General features: G+C 34.4%; 2 pseudogenes; both read right to left on the bottom strand.

Moving 5' to 3' along the window:
* Positions 1-481: 481 nt before the first annotated feature.
* LOC120192617 lies at positions 482-1,903 on the bottom strand (annotated as a pseudogene).
* Positions 1,904-16,862: 14,959 nt separating this feature from the next.
* Positions 16,863-18,144, bottom strand: LOC120192217 (annotated as a pseudogene).
* Positions 18,145-18,574: the final 430 nt, after the last annotated feature.

Below are 18,574 nucleotides of genomic sequence, written 5' to 3' on the forward strand. Positions count from 1 at the left end.
TCGACTTCAAAACAACGGATCAGTGAAGCCATGCTGCCTCTCTAGGACCGTAACACTATGTATCTAAGTGGATGAGAGAGCCAGATCATACTGGAACAAAGATTTTGGTGCCTAATTAAATACTAATAAACATCAATAAAATCTACAAGCACATGGTTTTAGACGGGCCTGAAGCGAAAGAAGAAGAAAACTAATACATGAAACAACTTTACAACCAGTATGGTGTCGGGACAAAGAAAAGAGAATGATTCAGAACAAGTGGTCATAAATTATGAAGAAACGAATCCATGTAAGTCTTAGTTGTATTCAGATATCCCGAAATATGCATATCCAATAGAATCTTCAATCACGTCCATTTTGCCAACCATAGCTGGAAGAGACCCCATCACATCTCCCACTTATTCCCATCATAATATAATCAATAACCTAAAATACAGATTCATACATACATATTCTCGCATTATATTATAAGAGGTAAGAGTACAAAATGTACACCATCAACCTGAAGCTGAATTTGAAAAAAAAATGGCAGCTTCCTCATTTTTTATCAGTTACAAGTTGAAAGGTGAGATTATACATGGTAATGATCAATCTAAGAAAGGAAATATAAACACCCAAAGAAAATAATAAAAAAGAACGTCCTTCATCAAATAAGAAAACCCAAATCAAGAAGAAAAAAAAACTATAGAGAATGGATATATGGTTAAAACACCTTCTTCATGGTTTGACATCGGAATCATCCCATGGCATGTTGAGATCAGTAGAGACAAGTGCATCAATATCGTCCCAATTCCAGTAGTTTGCTATGTCCATGTCACTGCTCGTGATAGGTATTTGCCATGTGTGTGAAATAGTGGCACTTGGGGTTGGCATGATGAAGCTGGTGATGGTTGGATCCTCCATTGTTTCACCAGTGTAGTTATAGATACTTGAAGAATGAAATAATGTTGACACCGTTTCAAAAGAACTTGAGTTTGAACTTGAAAATGGGAATTGTAAGCCTTGAGTTTGAGGCAGCGACGGGGCTGTTGAAGCCGAACCCAGAATCACACCATTGCTTGTACTGAAACTTTTGCTGTCCAAGTTGCTGCAATTGAGAGGATTCTGCAGCAACGATGAAGATGGTGGAACTAGACGACCCATCACCGGAAATTGCATACTGGATATGTTGTTTTGGTCATCAAGTGGAAGCTGAAGACCCTGCCTTTGTTGCCGTGATGGTTGAATTGCCATGAAGTTATTGTCAACACCAGAAGCAGTTGAGGTTTTGAAGGCAATACTTGTTTTGGTAGTTGTGGCAGCTGAAGATGTGTTGGAATCGGATGTCTTGAGCCGCTTGTTTTTGCGGCCACCACCAACAGGAACATTGCGGAGAGTGCCACCTTTAGTCCAGTGTCTTTTACAAGCCTTGCATAAATGCCTAGGCTGAGACTTGTTATAGTTGTTGTAATAACAAAACTTGGTGTTGGTTGAATCACATCTGGGACACTTGAGCTGCTCAGATTGCTGCTGGTTTTGTTGATGCTTCATTGCTTTGGGCAACTCCAGAGTTTGAGCCTGCAACAAAGATTGGCTCTACCCACTGGAAACCTCTCTAGAACTCAGCCCCATATTGATCTGCAATTGGAAGGAATGAGGTAAAAAGGCGATGGAATTCTAGCCTTTGGATCGAATAGGGGTGAGGATGATGAAATTGTTTCTTGTAAGCCAATTAACAGGGTGATGTTGTGAAGAAATTGGATATGGAAGTGTGTTATTGTGAAGAGCTAGGAAATTCCCCGGAAGGTGATGAGAAGTGAGCATGCTTTGAGCCTCGGTCTTTAATCTAAGCTCTCTTCAATATATGCCACCCTATTTAACTATTAAATCTAATCTAAAGAGGAAATAATGATTAAATATAAGAAAAACAAATCAAAAACCAAATATTTAGTTGGGAATTTTGGTTTGGTTGGTTAACTATGGGGGCGGAGTGGGGTTTCTTCAATGTAAATCTAATTGATAAATGTAGAAGCATTCGTCCTCTTGGCCTCTCCAAATAAATTTTTTAGTGCAAAATGAGAATTCCTTAGTCCTGAAGGTGAAGGTGGATTTATGACACGTGGGATTCTCTGGACCCTTAATAGTGGACTGATAGTATCTATGGGCTGTAAAGAGAAGATAGAGCCTCATGCTTCTTGTACGTGTATACCTTCTAAGAAACTGTGAACTACCTGAGCTATGAAAGAGAAATTAAGGTTGCATGCACCATATGAATTTAAAAGAATATAATCTAATATTTTTTTAACTTAATTTAATGTAATATAATACATAAAAGAGTATTTGATGCATAATAAATAATTTTATATCATAAGTGAATCACATGATGATGATGCGTCATGATTGAATTTTTAAATTTTTAAAAATTATAAAAATTAAATTTAATCAAATTAAATTAAAGTATGTAGATTAATTTTACAATTTATCTACAAAAAAAATACTGATCAAATAATTTGATTTTCATTTAGTGATTATATAGAAAGAGTAAAGAAAAATAACTATTATAATAATATTTCTATTAATATTTTAAAAATTATTTTTCAATTTTTTCTAGTTAAATTTATACTCAATTAACTAATAAGCTGAGTCTGGTCTAATTGGGGACCAAGGCCCTGTTCCTGCAGATCAGATAATTGGAAAGACATTTCCTGTGACGGTTGTGTTGAAGGTGGAGTGACAATGGGTAATAGATCTCCCTTCGGAGCATTGTAAGGAATCCATGGTGTAGTTTCCCAGTCTGTTTTGGGTAATTTGCAGCTATGATTTCCGATTTGTGCTGTAAAGAAAATGCTGGTGAGAGTGGGGACTTGTTGCGTGTTGGAGCTGCAGTGTGTTGTGTTGTGTTGTGTATTTGATACTGTCACATAGAGATGTTATATTCGATCGTGTACATTCTTTTCCCCAATTAGATACAGGATTTTTTTAACAAGGTCCATATCTATGTTGCGTTTTATGCATTCTTTAACTAATAATACAAATGCATTTAAAAAAACCCTAAAAACATCAATTAAATCGGCCTCTTAAATAATAATATAAATAAACTATATGGTAAAATATATAGATGGTCGTCCTCCGAATATAGAGTATTGCTTTATTAAGTCAATCAACTATTAAAAGTTATAAAACGGTCATCCAATTATAGAGTTTGCTTTGTTAAGTCATTCTACTGTTAAAAGTTACAAAATGGTCACCCGACTATTCTTTATATTATAAACTTGTCTTTTTTCGTAAAAACAATTGCTGGTATTGTGAGTTAAACGTTAACATACTGACTGTGATGTGATAAAAGCTGATCACAGAATCTCAAACGACTATCATATCTCAGTAATCATTTTAACGTCCAACTTAGACAACCGTCAATTTTTTTAACAAAAAATAATGAGTTTGGAACAAAATGAATCGTCGGGTGATCATTCTGTAACTTTTAATAGTCGATGTACTTAATAAAGTAACATTTTATAATCATTTTGTAACTTTTAATAGTCGATGTACTTAATAAAGTAACATTTTATAATCGAAAGACTATTTTATAATTTTTAATAGTCGAAGGACTTAATAAAATAATATTTTATATTCGATGGACCATTTATATACTTTACCCTAAAATATATTAAAAATCCATACTAATATACAAATAATGTTTACATATATGCACTTGAGTCGTGTTCAATGTTTATATACGTGAAATGTTAAAATATTAAAATATTTAATATAAAAAATAGTTCAATTCTACAATAATATACATAAATTTCTTCCCAATATATATGTATATAAACATCCAATCCAGAAGATACGTAATTAAAAATAAAAGAGCGGTCATGCTGCAATAGCATGCTTTTCCACGGAATATATAAATATCACAATAGCTCATGCTTCACATCCTTTGTTAATTAATTAAGTAGTGCCACTTAATTTAATAACTTTAATTTCAATTATCTTATTTATAGATGACATAAAAAATTCAAAGATAATTATTAAAATTAAGGTTTTGTAAAATAATTATTTTACTGATATTTTAGTTACATCCTTGTTCTGGAGATTAGCGACATGATTAAAACTCAAATATTGTATGAAACATTTAGGTGTATATATCTGTAAGAAAAAAGATTAAATAGAGTTCAATGGCAATAGGCCTTGTGGGACCTCTAAGTATGGAGCTAAAAGGAGTTGGCAGCACGTGATGACTGGTAGGTGATGCAGCCCTAGAGGTTTGTGATGATCCTTGCATGTGGTTTTGCACTTGTGGGATCACCCCTCCATATGTGCCAATGATCAGCTCCAAGTTGTGTCTGCAAATTCCCTAAATTATGGCTATCTACAGCTCAACAATAGAGTATGATTAAATTTTATAACCACCGATTAATTTAATAGAATGGAATGATATGATTTCTACTACTATAATTATATCGAAATTTGATTTAACTATAAATAAAATTTAAATTGATATATAAAAATATTAAATAGGTATATATCTGCAGCTGGTGTCATACTAGCAGTCACCGACCATGAAATATTGGGTGGTGTTGGTTTCTCGAAAACTATGGCGTATATCTAAAATCAATCACTGCTTCCATTTATGTTCCTCATATACTGAACACACCTAGTGCTAAATAAATCATCTTATTATATATGCCGAGAGAAAATCAAACAGCTTTATTACATCCAGTGATTGATTAAATAATTTTAAAGCCTCAAGTGCCGAATGTTAGGAATACCCAAACTCTGACTTAAACCAGTAAACATAAATATATAAGATTTGATTCTGCCTAAAGCTCGCGGCTAGCCTCCATCAAAGACTCTAGAGAATATTAAACTATTGTTATTATTCCTGCAAGTTGGCCGTCGCATAAATTTGGACCATGGAAAGCCACGTGCAAATAATTAAACCACGAGTGAGGCATAAGTATCTTTCTTAACATGTTGAACTTCAAGTGAGAATGTGAATGGGAAATAGGTTAGGTTAGGTAAAGATGATGTGTATGCACATTTTCAACACTTTTCCAAAACGACAAAACACGGAATGTCTCGAGCTTAGCTTCATGATTAAGCTTTAAAATTATTAATTACTATAAATCACACGGATTCTAAGCTGTACACCTACGATGTTAATAGTTCATAATAAAATAGTTTCAAAATAAATAAGCCCCTTTGTTTTTCAATATAAAAGATTATTAAAGTTTAAGTGTGAGATATGAGGGAGTGGGGACGTTGACGGCACGTATCTGAAATGAACAGAACCGAACAGAACATAATGGGTGATGGGGCCCACTTGGTGGACCACTTGAGCAATTGATGATGATAGTTGGAAACATGAATGTTCAAAGGTTGGTGCAAATTTGCTTGAGAAGTGAATTTATTCAGAATATTCACAGGGAACAGTGACCCATCAGCAGCAGCCAGCCATGTTAATCATGAGAACAAGAAGTTAAGGGCCAAATCCCCATGAATTTTTGGTTATCGGGAAATAGTTGGAAAGTGACGCAGGATCGCGAGAATCATCAAGTTGATGGTGCGTATGGATTTATTATTACCATGTTGATGGCTAAATTCGCCAAAAGGGATAAGACTTGTTGGGAACAACAATGTTAGTCGAAAGGATATCTGGCAAAAACTGTTGAGATTAAGCAAAACTTAAGCCAGTTTTCACTATGAGAAACGTAGCCGAAAGTGAAATTTGCAGAGAAACCTTCTCCGGAACGTTTTGGCTTGAGATCAAAAGCTGAGCCGTTTGACATCATAATTAACAAACAATTTGATTTGTTAATTGATGGGATCCAAAAGGCCAATTTTTTCAGCTTTGGCTGGCAGAAAGGGCCAAAATCAAAACCCAGGCTGTCTAATTAGTGATGTTTGACAACTTATTAACTCGGTAATTTAGCATACGTAACAAGATTATTTTGCGACTCGAAAGATAAGATTTCGAGTAAGGATGAATTCAGAGAAAAAACATAAATTGTCATATAAATAAAAATTAAATTTTAAATAAATAAAACACTCATATATTTTTAGTATAAAAATTTGAAGAGGCAACGGCTCTCCAACTATAACAAAATTATGTCCCTGTTCTTGAAAATCAGACATTGGATATGACATATGAGGATCATTATTGTAGGGTTGCTTGTATGAATAAAAGGTTTCATATTTGGACTCCATAACAGGTAGGACAGAGTTTATCTTGATTGAACCCCTTGTTTCTCTTTTCATGAAAAGTTTAAAAATGAAAAATCAGACAAGTGATGAAAGCAAAAAAAGAAAAGAAATGTAAGTCAACACTGGGGTCAACACTGGGGTTTCATGTAAGAAAAGAAAAACGAGCACCACTCACTGTTTTGGAGATGATAGTGAGGGAGATGTTGCGGAAGACGGCTATCGGATAGAGTAAAATCGTAATTGATAATTTAAAAAATAAAAATGAAGATAAAAGAGATATAAAATTTACGTGAAAACCCCTAAAATAATATACGGTAAAAAACACGGGTAACAGTAGAAGAATTTCACTATGAGAAAATAGGAATTACAACTTATCTCGATCTAACAAGGAAAAAACAATAACAATTCTCTCTTGATAAAAAGGAGAAAACAACTCTCGAGAAAACTCTTTAAATTCTCTAGTGTTGGGAGAAAACTATAATGATTTGCGATTGTTTTGAAGCTAAATGGGTTAGGGTATTTATAGTTAAAGCTTAATGACTAATTTTGTAAATACCCTAAAGTACAATGGCTAAATTGAGTAATTTATCCTTGCACATTTTCAACAATTACAACCCCTTTTTGACTTATTATTTTCGGTGGATTTAATTCCACCTTTCGGTGGATTTGTTTAATGATACATTTCAGTGGATTTTAATTTTCAACAATCTCCCACTTGAAGATTTAATTGGAACAATCATATCTTCACACCATTCTTTCTACCTTGTACCTTTATGTTGCTTACGTCTCTGACAGGCCACAAGAGACTCGACACCAAGTAAATTTATCGGTATTGATCGCCTTTGTCATGAAATCTGCTATGTTGTCTTTGGTATGGATTTTCTGCATATTTATCCTTTTTTCTTCCACGTTTTCACGAATGAAGTGGTACTGAATTCGTATGTGCTTTGTCCTTGAATGAAATGCTGGTTTCCTTGCTAGATGGAAGGCGCTTTGACTGTCACAAAATAGAGAGACATACTCTTGATTGTGCCCAAGCTCCTCCAATAGCATCTTCAACCAAATTGCTTCTTTACTGGCTTATGTAGCTGCTACATATTCTGCTTCTGTTGTGGATATAGCCACAACTGACTGCATTTTTGAAACCCAGCTTACAACTCACCAGCAACTTTGAACACATAGCATGTAGTAGATTTGTTTTTATCCAAATCACCTGCATAGTCAGAATTGACATACCCATTGATAAGTAAGTTTGATCCTCCGTAACATAATGCAATATTTGAGGTCCCGTTGATGTATCTCAGGATCCTCTTTACTGTATTCCAATGCTCTTTACCTGGATTCGCCATGTACCGACTAACCACTCTCACTGCTTGTGCAATGTCTGGTCTTGTGCATATCATAGCGAACATTAAACTTCCCACTGCCGATGTATACGGTACTCGAGACATCTCCATCCTCTCTTCTTTACTGCTAGGACTCATACTGAAAGATAATTTTAAGTTAATAGGAAGAGGGGTAGAATTTAGCTTACAATCTTGCATGTTGAATCGTGACAAGATTTTCTTCAAGTAATTCTTTTGTGAAAGCCAAATCTTCCTATTACTTCAGTCTCGGTGAATTTGCATCCCTAGAATCTTGTTTGTTGATCCCAAATCCTTCATATCAAATTCCCTAGCAAGTTGTGCCTTCAATTCTTCAATATGATCTTTGTTGGGTCTTAACCCAACATGTCATCCACATACAACAACAATATAACAAAATCATTATCACCAAACCTCTTGAAATAAGCACAAGGGTCTACGTTAAGTCTGTTATATCCAATGCACATAATGAAGGAATCAAATCTCTTATACCAACACCTCGTCACATGCTTTAAACCGTACAGAGATTTGTTCAACCTGCAAACCAAGTTCTTCTTTTTTTTTCTTCAAAACCTTCTGGCTGGAGCATGTAAATATCGTCTTCAAGATTTCCATGAAGAAAAGCTATTTTAACATCTAGATGGTCTAGATGTAAGTTCAATGTAGCACACATTGCCAAGATTACTCGAACTGTTGTTAGTCGAACCACATGAGAAGATTTCATTAAAATCAATACCTTCTTTTTTAGTATATCATTTGACCACCAGTCTTGCACGATACCTCTCACCTTGATCGTCACTATTTCGCTTGATTTTGAAGACCCATTTGTTATCAATTGGTTTCCTTTCTTGTGGTAGTGACACAAGGTCCCATGTATTATTTTTATGAATGGCTTCAATTTCTTCTTGCATCTCCATCATCCACAGTGAAACATCTGAGTTGTTTATTGTCTTCTGGTATGTCGATGGCTCACTGTCCTCTGTTAAAAGGCAGTATGCAATATTTCATTCTATAACATAATCTGAGTACCAATTGGGACGTCTTCTCACACGATCTGATTGACGAGTTGTTGGAGCTTAAGAACTCTCTGGTTCTTGTTCATCATGTGTTGGTTCTACTTCAAAATAATCTCCTTATTCAACCTCATTTTCCACATGTATCTGTGTAGTCTCTGACTTTTCAGCGCTATCATCGTCTTCTTTTCTTTGTAGTTTATCTTCTATAAAGATAAAATCTCTGCTAATGATCACTTTGCGGGCAGTGGGATCCCACAAGCGATACCCCTTTACACCATTAGCATACCCCAAGAATTTGCATTTCTTGGATTTTGGATCCAACTTTGAAATTTCTTGGGAGTTGTACATCACGTATACAATATTTCCAAATACATTGAGGTTTTAATAATCAGCTGGTTTACCAGTCCATGTCTCCATTGGTTTCTTTAGCTCTATTGCAGTTGATGGAGCTCGTTTCACCAAATAACAGGTGGTATTGACTGCTTCTGCCCAGAATGATTTTTCTAGAACTGTATCCCTCAACATTGCTATTGTTCTTTTTAACAAGGTTTTATTCATCTGCTCTGCCACTCCATTTTGTTGAGGAGTGTTCGCCACTGTGAACTGTTTTTGATACATTCTTTCCTGCATAAGTCATCAAATTCTTCACTTGTGTATTCTCCTCCATTATCTGTTCTGAAACACTTGATCTTATTTCCAAAATCAAGTTCCACACGCGCTTTGAAGTTTTTGAAAATGGAAAACACGTCTGACTTCTTTTTAATAGGGTACACCCAACATCTTCTAGAGTAGTCATCAATAAATGAGACAAAGTATTTTGCTCCGCCTAGGGATGTAACTGGTGCTTGCCATACGTCAGAGTGAACCAATTCTAGAACACTTTTGCCTCTAGAATTTAACGTGTTGAATTTCAACCGGTGCTGCTTACTTGTTATGCAATGCTCACATAAAGTATGTGATACCTTTGTTAAGTATGAAAGTAGCTTTTGCTCCACAAGGACTTTTATTCCTTGTTCTGACATGTGTCCAAGTTTCTAATGCCATAGCATTGCAGAATCTGAACTACATGAGGCAACAGAGGCTTCTGCTTCTAGCAAAGTCTCTCCCTTCAGTATGTACAAGTTTGTTGCTATCTTTTCGCCTTTCATCACCACAAGCGCTCCACGGAACACCTTCATAATTCCTTTCCGTATTTCAATCTTGCTTGCATTATTATCCAACAATCTGTAGGATAATAAATTTTTCTTCAGGCCTTTCACATGCCGCACATCTCGAACAATTTTGATTATTTCATCATACATCTTCAATTTGATGGTTCTCACGCCAACGATCTCTAAGGCATGATCATTGCAGCTATACACTGATCCTCCTAAGACAGGTTCATAATGATGGAACCATTCTCTTCTTGAGGTCATGTGATATGTTGCTCCCGAATCAATGAGCCATATATTTGCAAATCTTTTTCTGCCTTTCACGGTGGTTGATGTTTCACAGCATAGAGCATCTTCATCATCTGAAGTGTTTGCGGTATTGCCTTGTGGATTGGAGTTTTTATTTAGACTCCAACAATTCTTCTTCAAGTGACCCTTCTTTCCACAGTTGTAACACTTTAAATTCTTCTTGCTCATCGACTTTGATCCACCATATTTGTAACTGCTACTTTAGCCATGTTCTGTTGATCTCCCTCTTATCGTTGTCATCGTTGTTAATGCTTCTGCTTGTTGCAGATTTACTTGTCTGTCTTCCTTGTTCTTGCACCGATTTTCTTCTTTTAGAACAACAGCTGTAACATTATCGAAGACTAAACTGGTGACATTATTGTTTGTCAAGTTGATGATGAGTTGATCATACGAATCCGGTAGACTTTGAAGTAGAAGTTCAACACGTTCTTGTTCTCATATTTTACAGCTTAAGGAAGTAAGGTGAGAAAATAAAGTGTTCATTGTATTTAAGTGCTCCATTACTGAAGTAGATTCTGGCATACGGAGAGTGTACAATTTTCTCTTAAGGAAAATTTTATTGTGCAGCGATGTGTCCTCGTACAGTTATGTGAGATGATCCCATATCTCCTTAGTTGTCTTCTTCTCCTCGATGCTTGACAATACTTCATCTGCTAATGCTAGATAAAAGTTTGTCATAACATTCTCATCCATTTCGATCCATTTTTTTGTCATCTGTGAAATCTACTGGCCTTTCACTGATAGCTGCTAGACAACCGTTTTTCCTCAGGATGTCCTTCATCTTCAATTTCCACAATGAGAAATTCCTCTCATTGAATTTTTCAATATCAAATTTCGTTGCCATAACTTCTAATACAGACAGCTCCCACTATTTCACTATCATGAATAGTTCTCTGGAACCTTCAAAGAATGAGTAATATCTTCTTACTTTCTTATGTTGGAGGATCCACCTTTTGGTGGCAACCACAAAGATAATAAGTAGATATTATACACTCTAATCTGGCTCTGATACCAATTGTTGCGAAAGATAATTATCGGATAGAGCAAAATCGCAACTGATAATTTGAGAAAATAAAAATGAAGATAAAAGATACACAAAATTTAAATATAAAACCCCTAAATAATATAGGGTAAAAACCACGGGCAACGGTAGAAGAATTTAACTATGAGAAAATAGGAATTACAACTTCTCTCGATCTAACAAGGAGAAAAAATAACAATTATCTCTTGATAAAAAGGAGAAAACAACTCTCAAGAAAACTCTCTAAATTCTCTAGTGTTGGGAGAAAGCTAGAATGATTTGGGATGGTTTTGAAGCTAAATGTGTTAGGGTATTTATAGTTGAAGCTTGAGGATTAATTTTGTAAATACCCTAAAGTATAATGACTAAATTGAATAATTTACCCTTGCACATTTTCAACAATTACAACCCCTTTTTGACTTATTATTTTTGATGGATTTAATTCCACCTTTCGGTGGATTTGTTTAATGCCACCTTTCGGTGGATTTTAATTTTCAACAGGAGCGGTGGTTGGTCAATGAAGAATCAACGGTGGGTGTTGTGAAAAATAATACTAGTACTATAAAAAATAAACCTGTGGAATCACCAAATCATTTATGATACATAAAATAGTATACACCCTTATGGCCTTATCCCATTACACTATAAAAAATAAACCTTCTGTTGCAAATAATTTGCACAAAGGACGGTTGGAAACATTTGGCTAATTTTAATAACAAGTAATCACAACCCCATTATGAAGCAAATGAGTAAGTGTTTACAAACTACAAGACCCAACTATCCAACAGGGGAGTCGAACAATAAGACATATCAAGCAATAAAAAATCAAGAGAAGGTTGCAACATCGCAAAAAGTTTTGTGCATTTAACATTCATTTTATTGTTAATAAGAAAAATACAAAAGACCTAATTTACCATCTTTTCACGATTATGTGTCAATAACTTAAACATGAAACAAAATCTTCAAGTTTTCTTACAATTTTCTACTTCATTTAGCGATGAGATACATCTACAGGAAACAACACATTTACTAGCCTCTATAATATAAACACAACATCATCATCAATTTCTATAATTTAGCCATTTGAATGGGCAACCATGAAAATTTTTGTTAACCATTGCTTGAGAAAAGTTTTTGGTGGTTCAATGAAGTTGTAGAAAGTAGGAATTTTGTGAAGATTCACATAACATAAGCAAATTTGAAAGAAAAATGAGTTATCATCAATGAGCATTCAATTCGGTGCAGAAACTTTTTAGTGATATATTATTTTATTTTAAAAACTTTTCAGTGATATATAACTTCATTTTAGAAATTTTTCAGTGATATATCACTTCATTTTAGAAAAAACATTTTTTTCTCATAGACCATTTAATGTACAATGACAACAACTTTTCGATGCTTAATTAATTCACTTTAGAAACTTTTCAGTGATATATAACTTCATTTTAGAAATTTTTCAGTTATATATCGCTTTATTTAAGAAAAATATCATTTTCTCATACATCATTTAATGCAAAATGACAAAAAAATTTCAATGACCAATTACTTCACTTCAGAAACTTTCTAATGATACATAACTTCATTTCAGAAACTTTTCATTGATATTTCACTTCATTTCAGAAAAAAAATTCTTTTCTCATACACCGTTTAATGCACAATGACAAAAAAAAAATCAGTGCTCAATTACTTCACTGCAGAAACTTTTCAATGATGTATAACTTCATTTCATAAAATTTTTAGTGACGTATCACTTCATTCTAGAAAAATGTCATTTTCTCATACATCATTTAATACACAATGACAAAAAACTTTCAATTAGATGAGTTGAAGTTAAAAGTATAAAGAAGGGTTCAACTCGGAAGCAATAGAATAATATATTCATTATATTATAAATTGTCACTATCATGCATGAGGTTCATCTAAGTGATGATGTCGACCTTACTGTTATGATTGAGACATATTGTTATAATTATATATCTAATATCGATTTGTTTGTAGAGTTTGTTGATGTTGATCTTGCTCGTACAGTTGAGAATGTTGCTTCTAGCTCGAATATCCTACCAACTAAGAAAAATGATAAAGAAACAGTGATAGATGATGGAGACCCGGAAGTTGTTCCTATTTGTACGTGAACGACAATAAGAAAAAGCATGGAGAATTGAAGAACTGAATATTACTTATGACGAGTCACTGATTACGAGGATTAAAACATCATGAAGAATAGTGAAATATTTATGATTTTATTTACAGAATAAGGTGTATGTAAGGTTTATTATATTTATGTCCTTAACGTAATGTGTTAGGTTTGTTATTTTTATCTTCTTAATATATTGTTTATGGTTTGTTATTTTTATCTCCTTAATGTAATGGTTTAGGGTTTAGGATTTAATGTAATATTTTATAAATAAAATATAATAAAACCTCTTTAACTTTTCAGTGATATATCACTTTATTTCAGTCTCCAATCACACAATTTGATACTTTATATTTAATAAAACCTATCAATATGGCTGTTGAAACTCGTCACCTCAGCATGCAAGTTCCATTTTTTAATATTAAAAAAACACTTCAAATTTGGAAAAAAATATTATTTTAATAGAAATTGTCACCTCGACCATGACGAGTTCCAAGAAAAATAATAAATAAACCAGATGAATCAATCGAATAAAATATATTTTCCATTAAACTCGTCATCTCGATATGACTAGAAACAGGAACACTGCAGTAAATCCGGTAGATCCCAAAATAAACTTTTACAAGCCCTATTGGCTAATTATTTTCTCAGTTTGCCGTATTGGGCCAATTTTGCCACATGACTGAGCTTAGTCACAATGTCTTGGCTTTAATTTAGACACACGCAATACAAACAAGAGGCCTTTAATTAAATAATCTTTTTTTTTAAATATAGTTTTGTATGATAGTATTGAAAACACATACAAAACAATATATACAATGATGAGACTCGTTAAAAAACCTTCCTAAACCTAATTGAAGGAAAAAAAAGTGCACCATGACTAGGATACAATTCTTTAACCCAATATAAACAATAGGAGAGGATAAAGCTCAGTCTCTGATGACTTGCAGAACAATTTCTATACAAAAATCGGGTCTGCTACATGAAACGGACTTCACACTGCTATCTATAGGAAACTCCCAGATCCTGAGCAACAAAACATCAGGTTAAGAAATTTCTCTCTTCGAGTGGCAAAAACCGGATGCAACATAAATCTCCACAATTCCTATATAAAAGAACTCCAATACAATGTTTGCGAAAGGGGCCAAATTTGAACACATCATCAACCCTTGTCACGAAAAAACATCAGACATGGATTGCTTTAACTCAAAAATTGACACCCACCGTCATCTCAATTTCACATAGAAAGCACGTCCTATACTGAACATGAGTCAATTTCAAGACAAACCAAATCGAACAAATCAAAACACTATAGCAGCCCTTAGACAAACCAAAGCAGGCGAGCTAGGCAATAAACACAAACCTTCAGAGCATCACTGTTCATTCGTTAGAAAAAATTGAATTGAAAAAATTGATCCATGCAGCTTTCAAAAAGAATTTATAACAAACAAGTGAGGATATCGGATGAAGTCTATCACTGACGAGATAGATGAAGGCCACTTGTTCTTAGCCCATGTAGCAATTCTTAATATAGCTGAATCATAAATGCGATCCACATTAAAACTAACCTTCTTAAATATGACCTCATTTCTATAAAGCTATATTGACCATATTAAACTAAAAAAAACCCAAAGATCATACTGGTTTAGCCCCTGATCGAAATATTTGATTGTTCCATACCTGCATTAAGGATTTGACATTTTCAGGGATAGTAAGATAAACCTGCTAATGATTACACCACCTTTTCCATACACACCAAACGATCTTGCAGTGACAGAATAGGTGGTTTGTAGTTTCTGGCTCCTTCCCACAGAAGACACAAAGTAAACTATACACTCCCACTACACCTCTTTTATTTAATTCAGTAAGAGAAGGGACTCTTTCTTGCACCGCCCTCCAAACAAAAAAATCAACTTTGGGAGGGACTAGATTCGCCCAAATTAAGTTCCACAACCGTTCCTTGACTTCATCACCACAAACCACATTAACACAAACTTTTCGGAGAGTAGATACCATTTGAGGTGCCAACCCACTGAAGTTGTCCACTAAGGTGAGGTTCGGAACCACTCTGGACACTTTAAACATAAAGTCATTTCACATTCTAACTTCCCAATCAAACAAGGTCCTCCTTAGGTCTATTTTCCACACCCAAACGTCATGGTGATCCCACTAATTCTTTAAAAAGAAAAATGTGTGTCATGGTGAGATGAGAATATAGGATAAATTATGTGTAAATTGAAAAGGATTAAATATGTCGCGCGTCTGTTTTAATAAAATTAAAAGGAAAGAAAACTAATAATGAGCTTAACAATGACGTGCTTATGGTGACAACTTCAGCACGTCTATATATTATTTATAACAAATTACTCTATTAATCATTCAACTATGAGATTAGTTTTATTTTGATTACTAAAATAAAAATCTTTCAAATTTAATTATAAAAGTATATCAAAATGATCATTGTCTGTTGAATTATCAATATACTTATTTATGTGATCAATTTAAAATTTATAGAACTTTTAAATACTAATAATAAAATAATTGAGAAATAAATTTTGCCTTTTGAGTTTTATGTTAATAAGCTTCACTTTTTGAGTTGGAGGGTAACTTTATTATTATTTTTATTATTTTGAACAATTCCTTTAGCTTTGTTATTAATGAATATTGAATTCAGTAACAACTAAAAACTTTTTGACACCTACTCTAGAAATTACAACCTAAGGGAAAAGTGAAAACTAAAAACTTTTAAAACCTACTCTAGAAATTACTGATGAGGCTATCTTTATCAAATTTTTAAAATTAAAATCAAATTGATATATGTGTATATATATATTGATAACTTAATATGTTACTGATTTCTTTTTAAATATAATCTCAATTATTCATGGAGAGGTGGAGAAGTGTTTGGAAGACTAGAAGGGAGCCAAATCTCTTTTCGATCTTTGTTAGTAATGTTAGCAAAAGGATACATGTTCCAACTCTTAAGGAAGCGTTTCAGGTTTATGGTGATGTCCAAGATGTTTTTATTGCATATAAGAGTAGAAAAAGATTAGCTGCGAGATCCACTTTTGCGTTTGTTAGATACATTAAGAAATCGGAAGCAAACTCTGCGGTGCTTAGAGCGGATGGTAGTATATTGGATGGCTTTAAGATTAGGGTTTTTCACGACAAAGCGGTTGATAGTTATTATCAGAGGGGGGGTCCAGTTAACAATGTTAAGAAAGTTTGAAAACCAGCCATTAGAGACTACAGATCATTTAAGGAAGTGTTGGGAGGGATGAAGACGACTGATGGAAAAAGCTATGGAATAGAAGGGTGGAAATAGTATGTGAAAGATGGTTCTTCTGATGGGGTGATCCATGTTAGGGTAGCTGATGGAAAAAGCTATGGAATATATATTATATATATTGATAACTAAATATGTTACTATATCCGTTTAGGGGAAAAACATCAGCAACTTGATTTATAATTCAAAGAACGGTAGCCACAACAACATAATTTTGTAACATTTATGACCAAGTTTTTAATTAGTGATCAGAATATAACTAATCCCATAGTTGGATGACTAATAAGGGAGTTTACCCAATTATTTATCAGTTATCCTATAACTTATCGCTTAGAAAAGTGCTGTTAAGATTATTAGATATGAACAATAAGAGAGAGAGAACATGGGGCTCAAACAATTCAATCCCTTTCATCCGCAAACAACCATAAAAAAACGAGTTTCCAGTCTCTAGTGGTTCATGATCACTTTAAGCAAATGTAACTTCTTCCATTTGGTACAATAAGCAGCTGTAGAGATAACTAGACAGACAGTTTCCGAGCAACCGAGCCTAGAGCTTCTGGATTACCACGGAATTGGCAAGGCCTGTTTGCTCTATGGTTTGGGATGGATCATTAAGAAGTTTAGGAGGGAAACCCATCATCTGCAGTTGATAGTTTGTTGTGCTCCCAGGTCTAGATGCATTGATGAAGGAACGGATGTCCTACACTGTGTGCTAGAGATTGAAGCGGGTTATCATGCGAGTCCCATCACCCAACTCAGCTGAATAGAGGTTGATGGCAAACTTTCGTCCACAAGTAAGCCAGATGAAGGGTTTGGAGCTGAGTTGAGAGGATTGGAACTGACAGTTGGCTCAGGAGATGCCGAACTACTGATGCTACCAAGAGTTCTTCCAACACACGCTACCTGGCATTTTCTCTGGTTCCTGCAAGGAGAAAAATACGAGTTATAGCCTCGAATGGACTTCAACCTTTTGGGCTAAGGTAATGCCAACAAGAGCAAGAGACCCACAGGGAATTTGTCCTCCCTCTTTATCAGATTGACATGAACAGAAAACCTTCTATCAGCAGGCTCAAGCTCTTTAGGACACTCGGACTTTCTGATGCTCTGCATTGACATGCAACCAAGTAATGAATAAACAAGAAACAGCATTCTGAGACATAAAAATGAATTCACTTACAAAAGAATTGAAAACATATAGAACGGAACGCCTGTTTGCAAGGTACACAAAATGGAAAAGAAAAGAATATGGAAGTCCAAACACAGCAACTATATTCACTCCAATATGGAAGTCCAAACTCTAACTATATTCACTCCAAAAGGTGAACAGATATCATCCACCTTCAGTAACATCAATCATATCTGTCATTACCTCTAAAAGCGGTGCATTTTCAGGATCATCTAACCTTCTCAGAGGGCCATCATCGACAGTGAAACCATCTCCTGAGAGTAATCTACCGGTTCCAGTAAAAATTGTTGAGATTGATGAAGGACGAGGATGCTCGAGAGGACCTTCCACGGCTCCCAGTTTCCTAGCTTGATTGAAAATCTACACCATTTTTCTTAGAAGGATGTTGAACAAGCATGCCACTGCAAAAAACAGAGTTGTTGATCATCCTTTTGCATGTCATCATAATAAATTGAATTGCAGGATTGGTAATGAACTCTCAGAGAAAACTTGGCATAAAAAATGAAAACGGCTTCATCAATGATAAAAAGAAAGGTTGTTGTGTGTTGATTAATAAAGTTGCTCCTGGACCGCTCACCAGACTTGCAGGTCAAAACCTAGCAGCTTGGAACTAAACAGAAACCACATCCAAAAATACCCAGCACTATAGAATAAGGCTTTCAAATTCTATCATATGAGAAAATAATTATACATCACCTAATGTGAAGCAAGCAAGAAGGTTAAAATTTGCTTGCAGTAAGTTTTCATCACATGAGAAGGGGATACACATAGTATGCTTCTATGTGCCATTAGAAAAGAAACAAGATAGCATGTTTTTGTTCGAACAAAACAAGAATTATGCTGAAAACACTAAAGTATCTAAAACAAAACATATATGAATGCTTATCCCAGAAATGATTCAACTTACACTACATGCAAGTA

The sequence above is a fragment of the Hibiscus syriacus genome, unplaced genomic scaffold (assembly GCF_006381635.1).
Source record: "Hibiscus syriacus cultivar Baekdansim isolate YM2019G1 unplaced genomic scaffold, ASM638163v2 tig00004205_pilon, whole genome shotgun sequence".
Classification (NCBI taxonomy): Eukaryota; Viridiplantae; Streptophyta; class Magnoliopsida; order Malvales; family Malvaceae; genus Hibiscus; species Hibiscus syriacus.